The sequence below is a fragment of the Panthera onca genome, chromosome D4, assembly GCF_046562875.1.
Source record: "Panthera onca isolate mPanOnc1 chromosome D4, mPanOnc1 haplotype 2, whole genome shotgun sequence".
NCBI lineage: Eukaryota > Metazoa > Chordata > Mammalia > Carnivora > Felidae > Panthera > Panthera onca.
This window is the reverse complement of record NC_138351.1, coordinates 65,215,901-65,243,497: the sequence shown is the minus strand read 5'-3', so window position 1 is coordinate 65,243,497 and position 27,597 is coordinate 65,215,901. Positions and strand designations below refer to the sequence as shown.

General features: G+C 32.0%; 1 protein-coding gene and 1 non-coding gene across 15 annotated transcripts in view; both read right to left on the bottom strand.

The window, feature by feature from the left end:
* Positions 1-3,447: 3,447 nt before the first annotated feature.
* Positions 3,448-27,597, bottom strand: part of CYLC2 (cylicin 2) — a 43,357-nt gene continuing 19,207 nt past the window's right edge. For 4 of the 14 annotated variants that reach the window (XM_081790925.1, XM_081790919.1, XM_081790927.1 and 1 more), the window contains 5 exons: positions 18,557-18,688; positions 16,531-16,675; positions 6,057-6,194; positions 3,943-4,057; positions 3,448-3,611 (listed from right to left, as the gene is read on the bottom strand). The gene's annotated coding sequence lies outside the window, so the exon portion shown is untranslated. Of the gene's footprint in view, positions 3,612-3,938; positions 4,058-5,167; positions 5,306-6,056; positions 6,195-16,530; positions 16,676-18,556; positions 18,689-27,597 lie in introns of all 14 variants that reach the window. The other 10 variants (XM_081790928.1, XM_081790929.1, XM_060609158.3 and 7 more) reach the window with 8 other exon arrangements.
* On the bottom strand, positions 10,350-10,455 carry LOC132664017 (U6 spliceosomal RNA). The gene has a single exon (XR_009603388.1). It is a non-coding gene; the product is annotated as a U6 spliceosomal RNA (small nuclear RNA).

Below are 27,597 nucleotides of genomic sequence, written 5' to 3'. Positions count from 1 at the left end.
ACCATCATTTACTTTTATGCAAACAAAGTCAAAGAAAAGGAATATATGATTATGTTAAGTCAGAGCAGGGAAAAATAACAGAATGATAGAGTGTATTTTTAGGGTAGATCAAGAAAATATATTAAGGCAATTTAAGCAGAGAGAGCGCTGTCTTTTTAGGATCATATTTCCTGACACATAATAAGTGTTTAATACATTCTAGTATTTTTAAAATATACACCAATATGAGAATCTGTTTTTATTTTTAGTCAAAGTCACAAAAATAATTTATATTCTGTAGTTTCCTATACCTTGTGTGACCCTGTTATTGTCTATCTTGGCTAGAAACACTGACTCTTTAACTCGAAGGTAAGAAAAATGAATTTCTGAACAAACTTAAAAAAAAATTCAGCAGTGACACTAGCCTCGCATTATCTTAACTGTCAAAGTCACTGAAAACTAAAATTCATAGGTGAAATACAGACATGTTTATCATGTCTGTCTCTGCCTTTGTTATTTTCTGCCTTCTCTAATGTCATGTATTTAATAAATACCACCTGTCAAATGGTGTGCTGTGGAGTCCTCAGTACAATCTCAGTATAATAGTAATTGCGAAGTCTAATCTAGAATACCTTTACCCGTTTTTGGACAATATACTACGAAAAATGATATTAGAAGTTAAAATGATTATCTAATTGGAAAATATCATATTGACCAACCCTGAACAAATATCATCATTTATAATATCACTCAAAAGATACAAATTACAGACTAAAATAAACATAAAATAACTATAGTATAAACTTTCAAAAATCTAGTCTTATTGCTACTGGTCTATCAGAAATATGACTACACGCTTTCAAGCAATTGAGAGAGAGAGAGAGAGAGAGGACTGACTCCTAACGTATTAGAATGGTTTTGCATTTTTGGCTGTTTCCCCATGTTGACTAAGAATGAGAGAAAAAAGATCCAAGTTAGTATAAGTCAGATGTTGTCTGAGGAAAAACTTGAAATTACATTCACCTATATTAGGAAACTGAGAATCAATAGAGAGATGTAGAGGTTAAGGGCATAGGTCCTGAGATGAAGAGTCATACATAGTTCAAATCCTGGCTATTCCACTTGTAATCTCTGTGTGGTGTGCAAATCACCTCTCTGTGCCTTAGGTTCCTTATCTGTATGTTAATAGTATCTGTCTCAGTAGAGTTTTTATGGTGTATATGATATGTCCATAACATATTTAATCATTTCTAAGTGTCTGCCCTTATTTTTAGTGATAGTTCATTTTTATCCTGTTCTCTGCAGCAAAGATGGTACAGGAAGCTCACATGTTTGGGCTGAGTTCTTAGTCCTGGTGAAATAACACAGTTCGACTATGCTGGGTTCATAGGCTACCACTGATCAGCCCCCTAGTGCACTACTTTGGTAGGTCCCCCTTTGTTACTCTTCACAAAATTACTGCTCAAGTGGTTGTGAATTTTATTGAGCAATGAGAGATATTTTCTGATATATAATTATATAACAAAGACCTCACCCATCTCCTTAAAAAGTCTTTTATTCTCACTAACCATCAACACTTACAATGTGCCAGTTACATCATCTGCTTTTTAAACAACTTTTATATATATCTTTTATTTAGAGAATCTTTTTTTCTTTTTTCTCAGAATACACTTATATTTGCTTTCTAGTTATTCAGATACGTACAGATCTTACCTTCAGGACTATATTAATTCAACTTAATAGAATAACAATATTTATTGAAACCATTCAAATGACAAAAAATACCGACAGTGGCTGTGAAGTGCCTTTTTACCCATGATACTCTTACTTAATTTTAAATGTTGAACTGTGTGAATGGGAGAAAAGGAGTTCCTAATACTTTTTTCCCCTCCTTTCCCCCTATTACTTTAGATTAATTGGTATTCATTGGAGGTATAGTTGGCTATATAATTTACGGGGCCCAGTACAAAGTGAAAATGCAGGGCCCTGGTTTGGGGCAGGAATCAGTTTCTTTTTCTCTAGAGCCCACCACCCTAACCCTGCAGACCTCCAAAGGATTGCAGATTCCATGCTGGGATGCACTCAGTATCTGGATGGGGAATGTGTGAAGAGTTCCCCATCAAATCCCCTTGGAAGGTACTATTCAGCTAACTGCCAGCGTCAGGGAGGCTGCAACCTTGCTCAGCCCCAGACACTGCAAGGCTCTCACTTAAATCTGATCCTACCCATTCCAGTCCTGCATTGTCTAATAGGACTCATTTATAAAACACCAATTCAAAGATAATTTTTAAATGATGTCTATAGAACATGAAACCCCAAGTGTAGGGCCTTTTTAAGTGCTGGACACTATGCAACTTTACTCATCAATGGAGCCAATCCTGATTAGAGGAATTGATAGAGAGTTCAAATATAATTCCTTTGGAAGAATTACACTGCTGTCCGTATTTAATGCTGATTTCTGCTCATGAAGATAAGGAGAGCTCAACATTTCTCTAGTAGATGCCCCTTGAGACCTTAAACTCAGATTATAGAAGATGGACTGGAAATTCTTCATGAGGCTAGCTGCCTAAATAGAAACACTGGGGGATATAAAAATGTTTAACAGATACAGTGGAAGAATATGATATTCCAGCTCAAGTAAATAGTATTGTAAAAATACCAGGGAAAGGAAGGATAAAATATATTTTGGAAGAAAAGGAATGTTGACATATAATGTTGGATTAAAGAAGAAAGGTGGGGAAATAGTGGAAGTGGGATTGAAAATAAATTAGCACTTGATTGTAAATGCTTAATATTTAAATTGAAAAAAAAATGTTTGAAATTCAAAAGCAATCTGTTAAAGGGAAATGATCTATACTAGTATTGGTGGGTACAGATTTTAATTTTATTGACAAGAATTTTCTTCCCTGATGATGATTTTGAATTAACTCAAAACTACTTCATGTTCACAAGTTTATCTGCTAAATTTCAAACTGTCAAGGAGGACTGTATTAAAAATGGGGAAAACTAGGAATTAGGAACCTGAATACTGGCATTTTTGGGATCTTTGGGGCGTTCAGGTAGATACAAACCTTGTAATGGGGAAATTCTTGGGAATAATAGCCTAGAATAAGTGTAAGTTTTCAAATCCATACAAGAACCAACCCAAATTACAAAAATATGAGAATATAAAATGAAAAACATCAGTGTTGAAATTAGAGAATGTCAAACATAGAACTGCAAACTTTGAGGAAATCCTGAAATTCCTGACAAAAGAATTATGTGGTAAAGGAGAGAAGTGTCCCCCCACATCCCAATCTTTAAGGAGCAAAAGCTGAAGACAAGGTCAAGGTAGGATAGTAGAAAAAAAAAAATAGATGATTTTAACTAAGAATGTTTTAAGAGTTTGACAAAATAGAAGCCACAAACAACTATGTGTAGGTGGAATGTAAGTTAGGGAAGAACACACATGGAAATAGACATACGTAGTATGGACAGTAGATTTTTTTAATTGATATTTTCACCATCATGTTTAATGCGTTCACTCAAAATTAGAGCTGGCAATCAACTCCCATGACAGGAAGATTTGCAACTGAATGGGATTTTAGACTCCTCCAGGGTGTTAGAATTTTTAGTATATCTTCATGGTAGTCCTAAAATATAATCAGAGCAGAGTCACATCAGATGGTAAAATTCTTCTATTCTTCTACTGAAGCTGTGAGTTCCAAACCCAGCACTTTAGGATTCTGAGTGATTAAATCTGTGAAATAAACTAGTTTCATATGTCCCTTTTCATGGGCATAATTGTGTCCCTCCAAATTCAAATGTTGAAATCCTAACCCCCAGTATCTCAGAATGTGTCTGTATTTGGAGATAAGTAAATTATGTAGGTGATTATGGCTAAATGAAGTCATTAAGGTGGGTCCCAAACCAATATGACTGATGTACCCTCTAAGAAGATATTTGAGACACAGACGTACTTACTGCATGTTTCACTGGGGTGATGGGGGGAAACATCATGAAGGAGAAGTTTCTGAAGAGATAAACAGAGCATGCTGAATATAGTTGATGGCCATTCTTTTTTTTTCCAGATCATTTCCTTTATTAAACAAAATAAGAGGCAACAAATAAAAACTCTGAAAATTAAAGAGCTCTTTATGAAATAAACATATTCCAGGTGATTCTAGGCCTTCAGCATTATTGGATGCCCTTTATATCTAAATAAGAAATCTTTAAGTATAATTAAATCATCTTTGAGATTTTCTCTATTACTCTGAATTTCAGAAGGATTCAGTATTAATAGGAGATATATATTAATGGTTAATTCATTTATAAGCTTGTTTCACAAGTGTTGCTCACCTTAAGCCCCCTTTTGAAATTCCTTCTCTGTCCTCTTTATAATTACCATTTTCCCAATTAAACATCATTTATGCCATTAAACAAAACTAGCGGTACAAATGTCTTTCTTTGTAAGTATGGGGCTAGCAGATGATAACAATAGATGTGGCAAGAAATACCTTACATACTAAATATCACTCTCCTAAAATTAGATGTCCATTACACATAAAAGATAATTTTTCCCTGGCTTTCTTATGCCCTTTATTGGTGTCTTACTCTTGCCTCTTAGGATAACTTTCTCCAGCATTAACCATCACCTTCCCTCTCCACCCCCAGCCCCAACTCCAAAAAAAAAAAAAAAAATCCTGTTTGTTTCTTACGTAGAGAAATTGACTTTTTGTAAAGTAAACACCTTCTATCTGGGTTATGTTTAGAAAGCCTCGTCTTTCATGCTCAACTACCCCATTATTCTGTTAACGTACTTTAAGACAAAGTGAATTTCTCTTCCTAAGAGGAAGTTACTTTCCCTGGTGAATCAACTGAATCAATTGACATACAGCTTTTTCTTTTTTGCTACTTTTTTACGAGCAGTGATTAATGAGAAGGTAAGACAACAATATGAAATTAATTGGGAACTATCAGAGATAAAATAATTCAAACCAAAAAAAAAAATTAAATTCTATACTAGAATATATTGTCCTTAGAAGTAGTAAATGGGAGAAAATATAACAATTATAGGATTACTACTGTGCATACACACACAAAAAGTCTATGAAAATTCTAAAGAAAACAGTAAAGAAATGATATGAATAAAAGAAAAAAAATCGATAAATGAAAAATGCATTGTTTTAAAATTCTTAATACACTTTACCTACATGCAATTACAGTAGGGTTTCTGATGGGTGGGAGACTTCACATAGTCATAATCTTGATCATCTTTGTTTCACTTTCATTAGGTGGTTTAGCGAATGACTCCTATTAAAGCTGTTCTCCTGGTTTGGCTCTAAGCCTTGAATAAAGGTCAGGAGAAGAATAATCATCCTGCATTAATTGCTACCTGCACCTCACAACAATTCTGGTGCTAGCATTATGTTAGTTTTGTATCTTTTTTCTGCCCAGAAAGAGCAGGAGTAGGCAATGATATTCCCATGGCAATGTGTTAGAGAAAAAAATCTGCCCCATAGCCTACTTTCTGACCATAGTGGTAAACAACTGCTACCAGAGAGGTTGCTGCTTTTCCTCAATCTTAGGCCACTCTCTCTACCCAGCTTTTCAGTTCTTTATCAACTTTAACATTCATTCATTCATATCTCCAGATCTATGCTTGAACTGGGAATCAGCAGTACACATTAATTTCCATCTTCCCATTTTTTTTCTGGTTTTGCATATATTTGAAGTTGAAGAGATACTGATATTTGTGCAATCCTGGATCTAAGGAGAACATCTTCTAAAAGTTATAGCTAGTCAAAGCCAAAGTGCCCTATTCTGTGTTGAAACATTGTTGTACACCTGAACCTAATGTAAAATTAAAATTGTGTATCAACTGTGGTTCAATTACATAAAAATCCCTACGCTGAAAGGTAGTGATCCATATCACTTGACATACTCACATAGGCATTCCAAGGAACATTCAAGGTAAATATTTTGGACATGATTTATATTGAAATTGTCTTAAGGATGCTTTTATTTAGATAAATCATTAGATTTTCAAACATATCGTGTGGTGCTTAATTGTGGTATCAGTAAAAACCACATCTTACCTTTTTTCTCCACAAAAATATATTTCGAATGCCCAGGCTTTTTTTTTCACTTCCTTTATCCAAAGGCTGAACTTCACCATTCCATGTTCTTTTACCCTCTCTATACACCATGAAACTTCTTTCTCTGGTTATTGCCAGCTATAGGAATTACAAATGTAATTACTGTGGCAACTATCTCCTTTTGCATGTAAGAACTTAGGAAATGTATAAATTTAGCTTATAACTTTTTGAGAACCATAAAGTTAATTCTTGAACAGATTCAGCACCTTGAGTAGATTTCCTGTTATTTTTTCTCTGATACTTTTGTTTAATAAGAAAACTAGGAGTTAATCTTTGGTTACCCCCCTCAATATTCTCTCCTAAAAATATTATTCATTTGTAACATACTTTATCTCCATAAGCAATTTTGATTTTATCACGTATGAGGCTCCAGATTAGGCTGAAGAAGTCACGAGTTTCATTTAAATCATTTGACAAGAATGGGCACCTGGGTGACTCAGTGGGTTAAGAGTAGGACTCTTCATTTCCACTCAGATAATGACCTCATGATTTGTGAGTTTGAGCCTGGCTGTCAGCGCAGAGGCTTCTTGAGATCTTCTCTTTTCCTCTCTCTCTCTGTCCCTCCCTGCTCTTGATCTCTCTCTTTCTCTCTCAAATAAGAAAAAAAAATTTTAATTTAGAAAAATTTTTAAAATAAATCATTTAACAAGAAGAAGGTTGAAATGGAAGCTGTGCTTTATTAAAAATTATTAGATCTCTTCAGATGCCATATTGAATTCAAGATCAAAACACCAGAGTTCTTCCAAATTTCTCATGAATTATTGTCCAATAGATTAAAAATAGATCTTACAGAGCATGATGAAAAATACCAAAATTACTGTAAAAAGGCCAGGATTGATAAATGGATATTCCACATTATTTATAAGCTTTTGAGCAATTCTCTATCTTAAAATGATTACTCCCCTCTTATTTTTAAAAAAGAATAATCCAAGATTTAGCAAATTATTTTTTGTGACTTGACAAAGATATATGTTGCCAAGGGAATTTGAGTAATGTTTCTTAAGAATTACTTTCGTCTATTCTCTGGATTTAACATGTTCTCAAAGAGACCAAACTTTGTGTAAAAAATAATACAAATAAATACAAATAATACAAATACAAATAATACAAATAAAATTCTGGATGTTTATGGGCCTTAGGTTAATCCCATCTTATTGGTAGGCAAATTTTTGTATACTTCAGAAGGAAACTTTAAAAAACTTCACACTGTAAACCCACAGAGTAGTGGTTTTGGATTTCTGACATCTCTTGTGAAATTGGACCCTACTTAGAACTGTATTAATAATGCTTTATCCACTTAGCCATCCTCCATTCCCCCAATTTTCCAAATTGGTTAGCTTCAACCGGACCCCATTTTTGTCACTTAGGCGGTTTCATCAGCTTTCAAGAACTGCTGCAGAATGACTGTCACCTCTTCTATAGAAAAATCTTAAATTCCCTTAACCTGAAGTACCAAAATTCAATAGTAAGTGACTTAGCCATCAAACCTACGTTGACAATGTCAAACATGAAGCATTTTTTTAAGAAAAATAATATAGTTCATGTCTTGTAGTATTTGGAAAGCCTACATTATCAAAGTTACATAGTAACTTAAAGGAAGAAAATCCAAGCAACTTTCAACTTTATAGAAGCAAAAAATAGAGAAGAAATGCAAGTTTTGTTTATATGTAAAAACGATGATCAGGAAAATGAAAACTTCAATCAATTAGTTATATATAGGGGTGTGTGTGTGTGTGTGTGCATATATGGATAGTTTGAGCATTAAATGTCAATCCTTCAATACATGTATGAATATCAAGGAAATCCTTACGTAGGAGGGGTTAGAGAACATTTTTGGATGATTTCTATCCTTTCATCTAATATGGATACCCTTTATGACAAACTCACTTCAGTTGTATATTGTTTTCTAGTTAATAAAGAACTGACCTATTCGTGATTCAATATTAACAAGCTTCTACTATCCAAAGCTTTAATCCCTAAACATCTGTATTATGTTATGGCCTGAGTTCTCAACATTGTATTTCCTGATTCCAGAGCCTCATGGATTTTTGCTACATTTCTTTTCTTGGATTCTGAGCAATATCTCTAAATCCTTCCAATAATTGTCATTTTTATCAATATAGCTAATTTAAATATATATTTTCTGACAAAGACTGCACTTTCTATATATGTAAGTGTATATATATATATATATATATATATATATATGCACATATATATAAATTGACTACAATATTCAAACATGTTAAAAATTATGTAATTTTCACATGATAAATATCCTTTTTTTCCATTGGAATCTTGTAAATGGCTCAAAAGCTGAGGATAAAGGATTTTCATAAGAGAATGGAAGTCCCTGCTCTTGATCATCCTTGAAAATTGAGCAGAATATGAGGCAAACATCTGGATTACAAGAGTAGACATCTTCTCCTATACCAAGTCCAGGTTTTATGGAAGTATAAAATCTTAAGCAACTCCAATGGGGGGAGAGTGATATGCCCCTGGGCATATATGTCAGAATAGAAATTAGAAACTTGTGGGACCACTGTCGTTCTTCCTTCCAGTAATAGTGGCAGAAACAAAATCTAGCAGCATCAACAAATCAAAAGCGTAAGCATCCTATTTTTGAAAAATTCTAAATGGAATCAGTGTCTAAGGAGTAGCTCAGCAGTGTATTCTGCCACTGACCCTTCCTCTTCTACAGGCTTGTGACCAGTAAGCATTTCATGCAGAGATTACTAGATAAGGAAATCAAGTATCAACTTAATTTTGGCAAGAATTGGTATAAAAAAATGAAAGAAAAAAAGAAAAGTGGGTAGAAAACATGGAGAGGGCTGAGGGCAGAAGAGAAGCTTCATTCTTCTCACCTCATTTAAACTTCATAACCTCTTTCTTTGTGTCAACCTATATCCTAGCCTCTATCTGCAACAGCTCCATACTGGCTCATCTTTTAAGTGAAATGACTTTTATTAAGCACCCGCATACTTTCATGGCAGCAACATTATATTCACAAGATACAAATATATAAGTAGATATTCAATAATGCAATGTTTATTCTATGGTATGACTTCAGTTCCAGTTGGCACATTCCCTAAGCCTTCCGAATTTCAACGTAAAGTGTGCTTTAGGGTCTTACAATTTTTTACCATCTTCAAATTTTTCATAAACTGGGCCTTCATTAAACTTCATTGCTCCAAAACAACCAGAATATATTTTTGGCTCTGTTTTCATGTTGCAGTCTTAAATAACAGAGCCCTAGCATTTCATACAGAAAGAATTAAAGGTAAGCATCTGGGAAGATAATTCAATCCATACCTGTTACCTAATACTTCAAAGGAAATCTCAAACAATGGACTTGCTGGACCTTATATTCTCCTTAATGCCAGAGGCCAAATTTGAAATAAGTTTGATGTGAGATACATCTTACTTGGCCCTAGAAAAGGCCTGAATTCTGAAACTAATACCTTGAAATTGCTGAAAAAAAATGAAGATTCTTATTCTTTTTAACCCCAATTGTGATCTTGTGAGTAAGCACAATAGTCGAAACTACATTACTAATCAACCTGTGTATACTAAAGCCAAGCAAGGAGGGAAGATGGTTAAAATGATACAGAATTTGATCAACATAACCCTTCATCTTCCCATGTAGCATTTAGATAGCAAATATTAAAAATATTACATGTACTTACTGAAAGCTTAGCCAGAACACCTTTGTATAAAGGAGGGTGGGTACAGTGTGTTCTACTTATGCTTTCTTTAGGATTTGTTGGATCTATAGTGTGTGTGCACAGCCACACACACACACACACACACAATTGCTGTGTGTGTATAATTTGAACAGTCTGTTTCGCCAATGAAAGACTCTGGCAGAACCTGCAGTGAAAAATACATCTTGTGCCATACACTAAAATGGGACCACCTAACTCTTTCTTGAATCAAATTTATTTCCATTCAGAATGAAAAATCAGAGAAAGGCCCATTTTTGTTTTGTTGAGTTTTGTTTTTTGTTAATGATTATTAGTATTAACTATACATTTTACCAGTTTTCTTTCTCATCATTATTTCTTATATTTCATGATTCTTCATTGATGAATTTATTAGTGTGCAAGAATACACTTAAGAGTAATTCACTCTTAGAAGGTCATTGCATGGTAGATTTTCACTGCTTGCATTTCTGAAAATGGTTTTATTTAGCTTTCTGTAGTATATACTACTGTGGTTGAGTTTGTTATGAGTAAAAAGGTTTACTCTCTCTGGAAGCATTTTGTGTCATCCTTGTCCAGGGACTATGCTAATCTTCTCTGTGTCTTTCCACTTTTAGTATTATGTGCTGCTGAAGCAAGGTCTCTCTGGAAACTTTTTATACTACATTTTTGTCTTTTTAATTTTTTTTAATAATTTACCATGATACTCCTTAAATTGTGCTTTTTATATGAAAATATATCATAAAAATATAAGAAACATGTGACACATAAGGAATAAGAAAAAAATATTTGTGTGCCCACTAATCACCTTTAATCCAGAACTTTCTGGTCATTGTAGAATTCCTACTGGCCTTTCCCTGACAAAAATCAACATCCTCTTCTTCCATCTAGAGGACTACTAGCCTCAATTTTGTTTTATGTTTTGTCTTTCTTGACAACGTCATCACATATGTGTGAATTGCTAAAAATTATATTTTAAGTTACATGTATTTGACATTTCAATAGGTGATATCATAAAAATAATTATTAGGCTTTCATATTTCCTTCTCTGTAAATTGCCTCTGTGTATGTCCATTTATCATCTGGATACTTTATGGGTTTTTTTGTAAGTTTATAGGAATCCTATATATAATCTCAGCTCTAAATTCTGCAGTCACATGGGTTGAAAATAGCATTGATTAAAGTGCTGTCATATGACACTGACATATATGGCATCTTTAAAAATAATACTTGAAAATTATGTGGCAGATAAGTCTTACTCTTTGGGAATTCCTTGACTATTCTTGGCATTTTATGACTTAAATTTATGTTTATTAATTTCTACCAAATCCTATTGAAATTTTGATTAGAATTGAATTTATATCTCATTTATGATAAATATGGGATCTTGTTATATTGAGTATGAGTACATATCTCTTGATTTATTAATGTCTCCTCCAATATATATCAGTAATTTTTATGTATACTCAACATAAACTATACATAAAATATATAAACTATATATAAATATTATAAATGCATTTTACTCTGTAAAAATTTTACCCACATTTTCTTAGATTTTACCCCTTAGGTACATTAGAGGTTTTGTTTCTATGTTAAGTGATATATTTTAATTAAATATTAGAAATGCTTTTAGTTCTAACATTAAAGTGCAATAAAATTTCAGATATTAATTTTGTATAGAAGCAAATTTTCCATTGTTAATTTTAATAATTTTGTACAATCTAAAATTTTTATAAATCTACTTGTAGATTCTTTTTACTATATCATTTATAAAAAAGGATCTGACTTATTTTTTGCTATCCCCTTAATTTTCTTTGACTTCTTGCACTGGACAGTGTCTCCAGCAGAATATGAAATGACGTCAGTAAAAATGGATGCCTTTTACTTGTTTCTAGTCATAAAATAAATACTTTAAATATTTCACATTATGTGTTTTTTTCCAGTTTTATAATGGTTAAGGATTGTCACATTGAGAAAACTCTATTTTCTGTTTATTTTGGTGAGATGTTTTTTAACATAACAGGTTGTGATTCCTTAATCCCCATTTTGGTAACCATTGGGATGATTACTTGATTTTCTCATATACAAATTAGTCAGTTTATAATTTTTTTCTCATACTAAAAAACAATAAATTCCTGTGGTAAGTTTAAATTATTCAAGGTGTATTATCACCTTTAGTTGTTCTTAATTTGGTGTGAAGGTATCTATTTTAAGATATTTGCATCTATATTTATATGTGAGATTTGCTTATAATTCTACCTTTAATATTATTTTTATGTTGGTACCAAGGTTAAGAGATTTGGTTAAAGTAACATAGATGTGTTCTCTTTCTGGACTTTACAATAATTGTGGTGAATTTGTTCCTTGAATGTTAGAAGGTAGGACTGCTTGGACCTGCCCTTTTTTGTAGGATGATTTTTAAAAACCATATTGGGTTTTGTGATGATTAGAGTAATACTTAAGTTTTTTGTTTTGAGTCAGTTTTGGCAAATATTATGTTTTTTTTGGAAGTGCAAGTTTTCGAATTTATTGGGATAAAGATTTCACAATTTCCATCCATTATTTTTTAATATTGCTGTCCCCTTTTTTCACACTATTTTGCTTTCCTAATGTGATCTGTTTTTTGCCTTCTCTCTTTCTTCATTGATCTTAGTTTGTAAATCTTAAAGATTTATGAATCTTATTTTGTGAATCTCACTTTTGTTGATAAATTGATCATATATTTTTAATTTTATTTTTATAATTTTCTCTTTGTCCTTTGATATTTTATTACATTCTGTTTTAGTTTTTCTAACTTGCTAAGTTGCATTATAGAAAGTTCTGTACTGTAATTTTAATTAGATTCACAAGTTTTATTGTATAATTTTGTCATTTCTTTATCTTTCTGATTTTATTAAAAAAATTTTATTCTTTAATTTATATAGGGATTGCTATTAATTTCCAAACAATTAGAATCTTCCAAAACTATGTGTATTCTTTATTTGTAACTTAACATATGATTTTTTTTTTCATTTCTTGAGACTTGCTTTCGAGATTTGAATGAGAACAGTTTTCATGAGTGGACCTTGCATGGTAGAGAAAAGGGTATATATTTTCTTAGTTATTAGGGGTAAAGTTGGATAATTTATCGATTATATTTAGGTGTTGATTATGTTGAACTTTTAAAAATTCTTACTGATATTTAATGTCTATCATTTACAGAGAGAGATGAGTTAAATTTTCCCATTAGGATAGTGGATCTGTGTCTCCTTTTACTTCAGTCAATTTTTGCTTTATATTTTTGAGATACTTTTAATTAGGTGCATAAAAAATTAGAATTATCATTTTCCTGGTGAATTGAATCATATGTTATTGGTAGTGACTCTCATTTCAAACTTTCATTTCCCTAATTAGTGATTCTTTTATTGACTTCAAAATATCGATACCAGTGACCTTTTGGTATTAACCTACAATTTTTTAATGTTATTGTTGTTTAATTATTATTTTTAATTTTTTATATTTATATTTTATTGATATTTTTGATATATTTTATTGATACGGAAAATATTCGTAAAAGGTGGCTTATTGTTTAGTGTGAAATATAACATTTGTATGAAATGATATATAAATACAATGTATCTGCCTTTCATGAGTTTTAGCATATTGTTTAGATCAAACTGTACTTGATAATTGTAGGGAAAAACTAGAGTGTGCTCCTGGGATTCAGATGTGTCACCTTCATTCTTTTGGAGTTCAAGGTTCTAATTTCCTAGGCAGAGCAAACCACCCAAAGGCATTATTGCCCTGTGTTTACCAATCCATAACAACTATTATAGAAAAAAACCAGTGGGGTTGGAGACAGAGAAAGAAACAGGTGCACGTGCATGCATACAAAGAGGGAGGGAGGGAGGGAGAGAGAGAGAGAGAGAGAGAGAAGGAATTTTACATATATAATTTTTAGTTTGTCAGACCTCCCAGTTTGTCAGCTTCTCTTGAATTATTTTAACACACGTGTCCTGAGAAAAGTAACTAGGTTGCAAAAACAAAGGCTGTTAAGCTTGCCACATCATGGACTTCTAAGGAAATTATGGATAGTACTTAAACACAATTTATTCTGAGAAGTTTTATCTTACTAAGGGGTGAGGGATTTACCTACTCTGTAAGTACGTACTAGCTTACTAGAAATTTCTGTAGAAGATCTTTACCTCTGTCAAGGTTTATCTCCTGAGTCAGAGGTCAATTTAAATATGCTTTAAAATTTTTAGAGATACTTATATATTTCTAGAATAAAGAGTTCCAAGGAATCAACCTAAAATTCTAATGTAGCATTTCTGAAATAGAACACATTATATGTACACACATATGCATTCACATATACATTACACAAACATATATATATACATATATACTTACACTCTACTTACATGGACTTGTCTAAATTTTGTAAATGTTTATTGCATATGCCATCAGTTTTTATTAAACTTACATTTCATAAAAATAAAACAAAATACTAGGTTTATATCCTTTTATAATAAAAGTTTAATGTAATAATTATTCAATAAGTATTTCTGTGTATCATGATTGTGTTGTATGCTAAATCTATCATAAATTTTATTGTACTTTCATAAAATTTTAGAAGAACATTTAAAGTCTACAGTTTATTTTTCAAATCAAATATATAATTATCTAGACTGAGATTTTAGTGACTATTATTAAAATTTCTTAGAATTGTTCATTTGAATTTACTGCAGAAAATTTAGTTTATTAGTTATTTTTCTATAATGTAACACTTGAATTCCGAATTCTTTCTATTGCCCTCAGATACATAGCTTTCACAATAAGACAATTAAAATGCATAAAAAATGTATTTGAATAAGAGTAAAACCATATGTTTAGAAATATTTAAAATAACAAAATTATTATGAATGAAAAGTATATTTCCCTATATTTGTACTAAAATGGGACATAGTCCTGTTAATTTTATTCTAACTTATAATTATTTTATTATGCTCTGTTTTAAGATAAACTAAATGCCATCATTTTTTTTGAATGCATGCAACTGCATTCACATAGCACATAAAGTAATAACATGCTGGCATTTAAAAATATAATCTTGAGTATCAGTTTTCTGAAATGTCAGAGCAGCAGAATATCTGGTATTTAGTTTCTTTGTCAGAAATAATGTGTTTACTACTTCTTGTTTTATAATTCCCAGTAGTTGACATGGGCATTATGAAGGATTACAAGAAATCACTTACCTTTGTTCATATTATATCTCTGGCATTTGTAATATTTTATATTACCATGGATTAAAATACCACATAAAATGCAATATTGACTTTGGTCTATATGACTTGACATTATTAAAAATATTTGTTTTTCATTTTATTAATGAGTTTTAAAACCATACAATGTAACTTGTTGAGATATTAGAATTTGTTTCAGTGCCTGTATGCTACTGAAGAAACACTGAAGCTCAGTAATGTTTACTTGTCTAAACTAACCTTAGACTTAAACCCCACTCTCCTGATTACTAGTTAACCAAACTAAGTCCCTCTAATTTAGACTAGGGTATTTCAATAATGTATAAGCATGATTTTTGTGTGTGTGTGTTTTTGCTAGTATTATATCATTTGACCTGCAACTCTCATTCATTGAAATCTCCTTTTATATATATGAGAATGACTGCTTTAAAGAGTATCAGTGTCTGGCACCTGGGTGGATCATTGGGTTAAACAACAGACTCTTGGCTCAGGTCATGATCTCACAGTGGTGAGATCCAGACCTGTGTCAGGCACCGTCTCACTGTCATGAGATCAAGCACCATGTCTGGCTCTGTGCTGAGCATAGAGCCTGCTTGTGATTCTCCCTCTCTCTCTGCCCCCACTTTCAGTCTCGTTCAAAATAATTTTTTTTTTAACTATCAGTATCAAAGTAAAACATTGCAAAACCAATTGGCCTGTTATCAATATTCACTACTTGCAGAAACCATACATGAAACAATTTTCTAGTAATCTTTATCTCTGTACTCACCATTATATGATTTATTTGACACTAGATGTCAGTTTTCTCTTATTCTATTCAATTCTTAGCAGAATTTAAGATACTATAAACTGATTAATTGAAATGTAAAAAAAAGGAATTATAGAAGTATTTCTTTACATTTTTTTAATGTTTGTTTATTTATGGGAGACAGAGAGTGGGGGAGGGACAGAGAGAGAGAGAAACAGAATCAGAATCAGGCTCCAGGCTCTGAGCCATCAACACAGAGCCGATGCGGGGCTCGAACCCATGAAGCACAGGATCATGACCTGGGCTGAAGTCGGTTGTTCAACTGACCGAGCCACCCAGGCATCCCTAGAGGTATTTCTTTTTTTTTTTTTTTTTTAATTTTTTTAACATTTTTATTTATTTTTGAGAGACAGAGAGAGACAGAGCGTGAGTGGGAGAAGGGCAGAGAGTGAGGGAGACACAGAATCCAAAGCAGGCTCCAGGCTCTGAGCTGTCAGCACAGAGCCCTACGTGGGGCTCGAACTCACCAACTGTGAGATTATGACCTGAGCCCAGGTAGGAGGCTTAATCGACTGGACAACCCAGGCACCCCTTTAGAGGTATTTCTTGATGACACACATAAAGATAAGGGGAAAACATGAAATATTTTGGAAAATATCATGTTAACTAGAGCTGATTCCTTAATAATATCATAGATAGATAAATAGATGAATCTTTACCTTGTCTCCAGGCATAATTCATTTTTTCTAATGCTTTTTAGAATTAGTGGTATTTGGATGTGAGATAGTACTTTCCCATTCTGCTTTGAGTTCTGTGTTTTATATTCTTTTCTTGTCCCTCCTTCATGATGACATGATGGTTGAGCTAGGATTCAAATGCATATTTTCAGTTTACGTATTTTTGTTTTCTATAGCATATTCCTGCAAATACAACTCCTATGACTTACTAATCAGAGTGCAATATTTGTGAAGAGACACACTAAAGTCTATCAGCAGTGGGAAGAGTAGTAGCAGGACAGGTTCCTTTGAGACTAATGGAGCCAAGCAGTTATGCATTGAACAACTGCTTTTCTTAAAAAATTGTAGAGTGGGAACTTTACATATGTGATGTAATTTTATGTAATTTTAATAGAACTGTACATTTTTGCAGATAAAGTAATGATGCTATGAAGAAACTGAGGCGAGGTGTTAAAGAACAATTTCCCCAAATCCCGGAACAATTAAGCCACAAAATCTTGGTCTAAATCCTAGTGTGCTGTGAGATTTAAATTCATATTGAAAGTCTGCTTTTACCATTATTTTTGAAAATTTTCTCCTGTTAGCTTAACTGCTCTATGTTCAGTTAAACAGAGACAACATGTTAGGACTGGTATGAGGATTAAATGACAATACAAGAAAAGTGTTTAGAAAATCGTTAGTGGCAAATAAATATTGGGTGATTTTGCTATTGCTGTTATTTCAACTTAGAAATATTTTGTTGATTATTTGAGTAGTGATATGAATTATTATTATATTGAAATATTTTTGTATTTTGCCATTGCTTTTAAAAGATTTTCCTGGTTGTGCAGTAATGTGGTATATGACTTCTCAGTAGATAACTTTTCTGTCTCTTTTCAGTGATTTACTATTGGCTTTTTTCATGAATAGTACTTGATACCTCCTAGAAAAAAGATTGAATATATCCACAAGTAGTGACATATATTTTAAATATATCTAATAATTTTTTAAATTTTTCTTTATTTTATTACTATTATTGATGTTTCTGATATGGAATTAGGACCACAGATATAAAAACTGCTTTCTTAAATGTTTGCCACTAAAATAATAAAGCAAATAAATAGCCTTTTCAACCAACTAGATTATGTTTATTCACAGCACCAGAATGTGAAATGTTATTTTCATATGTAATAATATTTTGTGATTCACATTAATTTCAATATTGAATATATACAGAAGAAATAGTTTATTTTATTCTCAAATGTAGTCTTTTGATAATTTAATACTTATATTAGTATATGATATATAATAGTATAATAATGTGAGAAATAGAAATATTAAAATATAGAATAATAATTAGAGTCTAAATAAATAATTTCTTTTTCTTTATGTGACTTATGTCTAACCAAAAAGCACAAATAAAGTTTAATACTTGGATGGATGGAAGTCATGCACCTTTTTTTTTTTTTTTTTTTTTTGGAAATGTAGTTATATATACAATTCAAGAATGGCTCAAAGTTGAGTCAATCCCCTTTCATTAGTGGAGCAAAATTCTTACAATTGCCTCGTAATAAAATCTAGATTTACTAATATCTTTGCTACCTCTAGTTTCTCTAGAGTATACAGCAAGATATTTATGGGGAAAATGATGTGACCATCTCCTACTCTACATAGTTATATGAATTAATTGCAAACAAAATGGAAAATCTATTAATTTTCCATGCAAATAATTTACTATTTTAAATTATTTTCTATGGTGCCAATAATAAGAAATGTTTCTAAATCTAGAAGACTGAATTGATAATAATTTAAAGACATTTTAACTCATTGCAAAAACTAATGCTTTGTACACAGAGGTTGGACAGAGAATATTTTGATGAATTTGGATGACCAGCAGACAAGGTTTACGTATGACCTAAATGATGGTTTCTTGTATACCATCCTGCGCTTAAACATTATGTAAATCAGCAAAATTAAAGTTGAGTGTATATCATAGTCCTTAAATAATAAAACCATGAAAAATCTTCACCAAGGTTCCCCTGTACTTCCAGAAAGACCGTTATAAGTGTTCTTTTTTCTACATATCTTTCCTTAGTTCTTCCATGCTCATGTTTGCAGTTATCTCTGTGCTGTTTAGCATCTTCTTGTCTTATAATATTCTCTAAATGATAGAACATTACAAAGAATTAATGATTGCCTCTGGGGATGAGTTTAATGGAATAAAAATTTACACAACTAAAACAACTACACCAATATTTCTAAATTTAGAACTTGATGTAACTCTCGGGTGCTATTACTTCACTCTTCTTATACAATGTCTACTGCAAATGTTTTCTTTCATAGCAGTGTCTATTCAGTACAAAAATCATATGAATTTTGTGAAAAGAAAATAAGTTATTGACTATAGAACTTAGGAATTCAAGCGTTTTATTCCATTTATTCTATATGGTGATAGTATGTATATGTATATATGTAGAAAATTCCTAGATGTACATGGACCAATAGCCATGCTTTTTATTTTTTTTAATTAAGGGCCTTGTCATAGGATATCCATGAATGGTGAATATTTTGTAGATATTGTAAAAATTCACAAAAAAAAATGGTGAAGAAAGAGGTAATTTGATTACTCACACACATACATATACATGAACACTAGATATATCTGTTAGGTGTGTGTGTGTGTGTGTGTGTGTGTGTGCGCGTGAGAGAGAGAGAGAGAGAGAGAGAGAGAGAAAGAGATAGTACTTAATTTAGTCAGGATTTTTTTTCAGATACAAAGAATATAATGTTTTAATAGCGATTATGCCTAAGTCAGAGCATTTTACTTTTCAGTAGTTTGTTTTTAACTTTTTATTTTGTCATAATTTCAGTCTTCAGAAAAGTTGCAGTAATAGAGCTTAATTCTTCTTCTTTGGTAGCAGATAATCATTATCAAACCTAATGTAAAACATTTTATCTTAAAATTAAAAATTTTTATAGCAAGTAACAAGACAATGTATCATTCATCCAAATTTGTTGCAGGAATATCTGTTTCTCTTGAAATTTGGAGATTAATCTATAATTAAAATTGTTTAAATGATTTGAATTTATACATTTTGTTTACATTCTACTTGAAAAAATTCCAACTCTATCTCTAAGTACATTTCCCAGAATTTATATATTTAGGACTAAAAATTAGTTCTATATGAAGCAAAAAAAAAAAATAGTAAGGTCAGTTTTCTTGGACATTTAATCCATATTACTGATGAAATAAAAAAAAAATTGTTACTAGGAAATGCTGTATTTTACCTGTCAAATATATTTTCCCAAGGATTAAAATATGTATATTTCTATGGTTTTGATTAGAACATTAATTTATTTTCTATTCTTCAATAAAGCCTGAAAATATCACTTCCTTTTTTCTTTTTGAATAGAGCTACCAAAGAAAACTTAGATTAGAGATGATGTGAGAAGGGAGAATAAAGACACACATTTAATAATCAAACTTTTTCCTTAGTAGGCATAAGCAGAACCAGTGGAATGGGAATTTGAAGATCACCATCCTCATCCAAATTATGTCACTGAGAAACTATAAAAACTGGTATATTACTGAATCTCATTTGACCTCAGTCTCTTCAATAGGTAGCATTAGAAAAATTTTCTCAGATTTCACCTGTTAAAATATCTACATAGTTTAGAAAATCCAAGGCTAGAAAATGTGGTATATCTAAAAGGGATATTATCAGATTGAAAAACCAAGAAAAGTACTTTTCCATGAAAAAGGTACAATTAGAGATTCGCTAGTAGATTAGGTAGCACTTTCAAGGTTAGCTGTCTAATCCTAGATAACTCATTTTTTTTTCATTATGGTAAAAACACTTAACATGAAATCTATCTTAATTTTTTTATAGGTGTGTGGTACAGTATTGTTAATACATGATGTACAGCAGATCTCTATAATGTATACATCTTGTATAACTGAAACTTAATACCTGTTGAGGAACAGCTCCACTTATCTCCCTCCTTCCATCCCCTCGAAATTACTATTCTACTCTGTTTCTAGGAGTTTGACTATTTTGGATGTCTCATGTAAGTGGAATCATGCAGTATTTGTCCTGTAACATACTTATTTCACTTAACATGATGTCCTCCAGATTCATTCATGTAATTGCATATAACAGCATTTCCTTCTGTTTTAAAATCAAATATTGTATGCATATGTCACATTTTCTTCATTCATTCACTGATGGACATTTAGGTTTTCATATTTTGGCTTTTTGAATACCATAGTGAGGATGAGAGTGCAGCTATCTCTTTGAGATCCGGTTATGAATTATTTTGGATATATACCCAGGAGTGGGATTGCTGGATCATTTGGTAGTTTTATTTTTAATTTTTTGAGGAACTTCTGTACTGATTTCCATGGTGACATCATTATCTTATATTTGTATCAACAATGTACGTGGGTTCTAATTTCCCCATGTCCTCACCCACACTTGTTATCTTTGTTTTTCTGGGAGAAATTAGGGATGCCAAGCATATTTTCCTGTGTCTGTTGGCGATTTTATGTTCTCTTTGGAGAAATTCCTCTTCAAGTCCTTGCACCATTTCTTAAGTTCATTATTTGATTTTTTGTTGCTGAGTTGTAGGATTTTTGTAGTCTATTTTTTGCTTTTGTTGACTACATGTTGATGATAAATCTAAGAAATTACTGTCAAGACCAATGTCATGAAGTTTTCCTATGTTTTCTTTTAGGAGTTTCACACTTTCAGATCCTATATCCATTTTGAGCTCATTTTTGTATATGATATATGTATCATATATTTTGTATATGGTATAAGCTATAACATTCTTTTGAATGTGGATATTCAGTTTCTTAAACATCATTTTTGGGAATCTATCATTTCTCCATGTGTACTCTTGGTACCTTTGTTAAAGATCAATTAACTGTATATGTATGGGTTTATTCACAAATGTGCGGAAATATAACAACACACTCTTGAACAATGAGTGGGTCAAAGAAGAAATCAAAAGGGAAATAAGAAAATAACTCAAGATAAACAAAAAAAGGGTACCAAGAACACCTGGATGGCCTAGTCATTTGAGTGTCTGACTCCAGCTTAGGTCATGATCTCATGGTTTGTGAGTTCAAGCCCCACATCAGGCTTGCTGCTGTCAGTGCAGAGCCTGCTTTGGATCCTCTGTCCCCCTCTCTCTCTGCCCCTACCCCACTTGTGCTCTCTCTCAGAAATAAATAAACATTAAATGGGGCGCCTGGGTGGCTCAGTCGGTTGAGCATCCAACTTCGGCTCAGGTCATGATCTCACAGTTCGTGAGTTTGAGCCCCGCATTGGGCTCTGTGCTGACAGCTCAGAGCCTAGAGCCTGCTTGGGATTCTGTGTCTCCCTCTCTCTCTGCTCCTCCCCCACTCATGCTCTGTCTCTCTCTATCAAAAATAAATAAACATTAAAAAAATTTTTTTAAATACATATTAAAAAAAATACAAAATACCAAAACATATGGGATGGAGCCAAATCAGTAGGAAGAAGAAAGCTTGTAACAGTAACATATACGTTAAAAAAGAAGAGATATCTTAACCTGACTTTACAACTCAAGTAACTAAGAAAAGAACAACCTAAGCCCAAAGCCAGTGGAAGAAAGAAATAATAAAGCAGAAATAAATGAAATATAGTACAAAAATACAATAGAAAAAAATTAAAACTGACTTGGCTTTTGAAGAGATAAACAGACTTGAAAAACCTTTTACTACACTAAGAAAGCAAGCAAGGTAAAACACAAATTAAACAATAGAAGAGATAATTACAAGGGATGCTTCAAAAATAAAGAGAATCAAAAGGGACTGCTATGAACAGTTATACACCAACATATTAGATAACCCCAAAGAATGGATAAATTCCTGGAAACATACAGCCTACCAATATTGAATCATGAAGAAATAAAAAATCTGAACAGATCAATAATGAGTAAAGAGATTGACTCAATAATAAAAAAACCTCCCAGGAAAGAAAAGTCCAGGACCACATGGCTTGTCTGGTGAATTAAAACAAACATTTAAAGAAGAATAACAATTCTTCTGAAACTCTTCCAGAAAAAATAGAAAAGCAGAGAATACTTGCAAACTCATTTTGTGAGGCCAGCATTACTCTGATACTAAAACTGGATAAAAACATTATAAGAAAAAATTACATGCCAAAATCCCTGATTAATATAGATGAAAACTTCCTCAGCAAAATGGTAGTAAACTGAATTCAACAACACATTATTAGAAGGCTCATACACCATGATCAAGTGGTTTTATCACTGGGAATGCAAGGATAGTTTAAAATACACAAGTAATGTGATACACAACACCAGTGAATGACAAAAATCACATGATCATCTCAGTAGCTGCAGGGGAATCATCTCACAACATTCAACGTGTTTTCATGATAAAAAATCTTAAAAAAAAACGAAATATAGAATTTACCTCAGCATAATAAAAGCCATATATGAAAAGCCAATGACTAACATCTTACTCAACCTTGCCACCCAAAGCTTTTCTTCTAAGATCTATAACAAGACCAGGATGCCCACTCCAGCAACTTATATTCAACATTTTAATAGAAGTCTTAGAGAAGTCAGGCATGAAAAATAAATAAAAGGCATTTAATACAGAAAGAAAGAAAGAAAGAGTTATCTTTGTAGATGACATGAACATATAAGTAGAAAACTCAAAAGACTCCACAAAAAGTGGAACTAATGAACAAAGTAGTTAACTCGCTGACTTACAGATATTAAAAGTAAACTGTGAAGAGTCCTAACCTTAGATCCATGCTGGTGTAGAAAGAGTGACTTACCAAGATCACACAGTCTGTAGTATTAGAACCCAAAAAAGATGTCAGTGAGTTGACTTCTTTGTGGGGCAGCAGCAGTTGTAGTAGTAATAGCAATGGTAATGATAATGGCAAGCCTTCTGTTGTGTGCCAGGCACTGTTTATGTTTTGCACACATTGACTATCACAACAACCCTGTGCCAAAGATTTTATTATCATGTTAATTTCACAGATGAGGAAACTTAAGTACAGAGAGGTTATTTAAGCAGATAACAGAGTTGGTAGTTTGCAGGTTTAAAATGTAGGTACTCTGGTTCTCAGAGTGCATACTGGTTTCTTAAAAAGTAAAAAAAAAAAAAAATTTTTAAGTTTTTCTAATATCACAAACATAAATCTTTTTCAAACTCATAAAATAATTTCAGAGACACAACTAATACATTTTGGGTCAGCTTGATTATTAGCAAAGATAATGCAGTGTGTACATATAGTTGACCCTTGAACAATGCAGGAATTTGGGGTGCTGACCCATCCCCTGCATAGTCAAAAATCTGCGTATAACTTTTGACACCCCGCCCCCGCAAAATTTAACTAGTAGTAAGCTACTGTTGACTGGAAACCTTGCCCATAACATAAGTAGTCAATTATCATATATTTTTGTATGTTATTTGTGTTACATACTGTATTGTTATAATAAAGTAAGCTAGAGAAAAAAGTATTAAGAAAAACATAAGGAAGAGAAAGTATATTTACTGAACTGTGCTGTAAAAAATTTGCGTGTAAGTGGACCACACAGTTCAAACTGTGTTTCAAGGGTCAACTACATTCATCCTTAAAAGCCACTTTTAATTATAAAGAAAATAGGTAATTGCTGCCTTCTTTTCCTTGTAATAGCCCTTAAGCCAAGCTCTTTTGACACTGTAGAAAACAACAAAGGGTCAATAGGCAGAAATCTGAAATTGGATATTTCTCAATAAAAAGAGATAATTGTCCTAAGAGTGAAAACAAAACAAATCCCCCCTTCCCTATATGAGAGTGAGGCACAGGTGGTGGTTTGTTGATAAATGTTTAACAACTGTCTCTCTCAGAAAAAATGTACGTGTTTTATACATAAGGTTATTATACACTTTATATATAAGGTATATACCACACAATTTACAAATAATAATAAATACACTATACCCTTATTGTAAACTCAAAAAATAAATAAAACTAGTGGACAAATTCAATAATTCCTGAGATGTGAAATCAACATACAAAAATCAGTTGTGTTACTTTGTTTCTTTGCTTCTTAGTTCATTTGTTTTTTAGATTCCGATGTAGGTGAAATTTATATGAAATAGTTGTATCACATAGACATTGTTGGATACAGAGAACAAACTATGGTTGCCCAAGAGAAGGTTGGTAGGAGGATGAGTAAAATACATAAAGAGAATGATACAACTTGCAGTTATAAAATAAGTGGTTATGAAGATGAAAAGTATAGGATAGAGGGTTTGGTCTATAATATTATAATGTTTGGTGACAGATAGTAACTACACTTATGGTGAGCACTGAGTAGTGTATAGAATTATTGAATCAATATGTTGTACAACTGAAACTTATATAACATTGCATGTCCATTATACTTTAATTAAAAAAATTAGTTGTGTTTCTGTAATAAACTATCTGATAAAGGAAATTAAGAAAATGATTCTATTTACAATAGCATCAAAAATAAAATACTTAAAAATAAACTTAACCAAGGAGGTAAAAGATTGTGTGTACTGAAACTATAAAACATTGATGAAAGAAATTAGAAACAAATAGAAATCATTCTATGTTTATGGATTGGAAGACTTAATATTGTTAAAATGTCTATACTGCACAGTGCATTTTCTAGATTCAGTGCAATCCCTATCAAAATCTCAATAGCATTGTTTACTATAACAGAAAAAACAATTATATATATGCAACCATAAAATACCCCAAATAGCCAAAACCATTTTGATAAAGAAAAAGCTGAAGGAATCAACATTCTGATGTCAAAATTTATTACAAAGCTACAGTAATTAAAATAGTATGGTACTTACATAAAAACAGACATATAGACAAGTGGAACAGAATAGCCCAGAAATAAATCCACACATAATGGTCAACTGAACTTTGACAAGGGTGCCAAGAGTACAATGGGGAAAGATGGTCCCTTCAACAAAGTGTGTTAGGAAAACAACATTTACATGCAAAAGAATGAAAGTGGGCAATTACCTTATCTTACACTGTATGGAAATATAAACTTAAAATGAATTAAAATCTAAAAAATGCAAAATGTAAAACTTAAACCTAGAAGAAAATCCAGGGGAAAATCTTTATGGCTTTGGTGTAGACAATGATTGTATGACAACAAAGGCACAGGCAATAAAAGCAAAAAATAGACAAGTGGCACTACTTCAAAGGATATCTTCACAGCAAGGAAAACAATCAACAGAGTGAAAGGCAATTTGTGGAATGGGAGAAAGTGTTTTTAATTCAATTAGTTTTACAGCAACATTTCTTAAGGAGGTAATATGTATACTGCAGTGCAGATATCACTGAGGACATGGAAGGATAAAGCGTGACCCTTTGAAAGAAGCTCATGAATACTAGCAACTGAAAGGAGATAATGAATGGCATGGAGAAGTCATGTTAATCTCCAGATGTCTACTTCATGCTGGAGTGTGGATTGTAATACAGGTATAACTAGGTTTTTTTTCAATTGGAGTAGCATCTTAGAAGTCTAGGACAAGGCTTGAACTATTTCCATCTATAAAACAGAGAAGTGGCGCTTTGAGTTATGTGAAACACAGGCAGAAAATACTGTTTTGAGTGCAAAATCAATTGTTATTGATGTTAGTACTTATTTCCTATTTATATATTTAAAATTATTGTTGATAGTTTTATTAGAATTAAAGAAAATTGATAATATCTAAATTTTCCTGCAGTTTTAGAAAATTGGACAAAATGTGATATTTGTTCCCCCTACATAAAACAGAGTTCTCAAATCCATCAGTCATTTCATCTTTCATGACATTCACTTTTAACAGATTTTCTTACTTGTTCTGTGTTATTGACAATATTGCATAGACACACAGAGACATACACATACAGAGGAGAAAAATAATTCGAAAGCACCTTGCAAATAACCATACCACTGCAGTTGATAAGTCAAGATGTGGAATATTTATAGAATTCTATAAAATCAGACATGACTAATTAATGATCTATTATACTACTTTATTTTTTCACATAAGGAGGCCAGAAGATGGACATATTTCTTTCAGGACATATACGTTTCTAAAGATTTGTTTTTGTTTTATGATATTTCTTTTTTTTATGATATTCTGTGGTTTTAGTCACATTTGAAATTCTTTAGCCACCACTCCAAGCCTTTGCAGTGAATTAATCATATATTAACAAGCATACAAAGCTAGCAATTCTTTCACATCTGTATTTCACTTTTACAGCTCTCCGTTTTACTCGAGGGAAAATGAATCAGTAAAAGAGGAAAAATATCTTATACATTCAAACTGTGTGATTAAAAGGCTAAATTGAGAAGTGAAAGATACGGCAGGATTATTGAGTAGGAGTTTGTCCTTTATGTGGATTTTTGCCTTTGAATTGATCTACTAACTTCTTTCACCTCCACTTTTGGCTTCGGTACTAAGGAGACAAGGTAAAGAGGGTTAGAAAAACACCCTATAATTGACAACTAATTGTCTCTGCTGCTCGTTGTTATGTGTGAAGAAAAGTTAGCAAATAACTAAAAGTTAGAAAACTGGATACTTCTTAGAGACATGTATTAATTGTCATCGATAGGAGGATATTTATATTGCTGTATTATATTTTTATTTTAATGGCTAAAACCCTATATTTCATATGAGTGGCAATATAATTTTTTCTTTAATCATTTCCATATATTTCTAACAACTCATAACCTACATTTGGGAAATAGAACACAGCTTTGGAGAAAAGCTAATATCCTCTGCCATAGGTCAAGGTATAAGCTGATGAATAAAGTCATTTAGAGGTTATCCTAGTAGTCCTTATGGAAGAATTAAGTAACTTAGTTCAGGAATCAGAGCTACATATAAAGACTCAAAAAAAAAAAAAAAAAAAACAAAAACAAAAAACTATGTGTACTTTCCCCCTGGATTTTAGAGGGGATAAAATCTTAATTTCTCTTATGGAGTGGGAATAGGAAATTAAAATAAAAGTCTACTAATACCAGTCTATAAATAGGAAG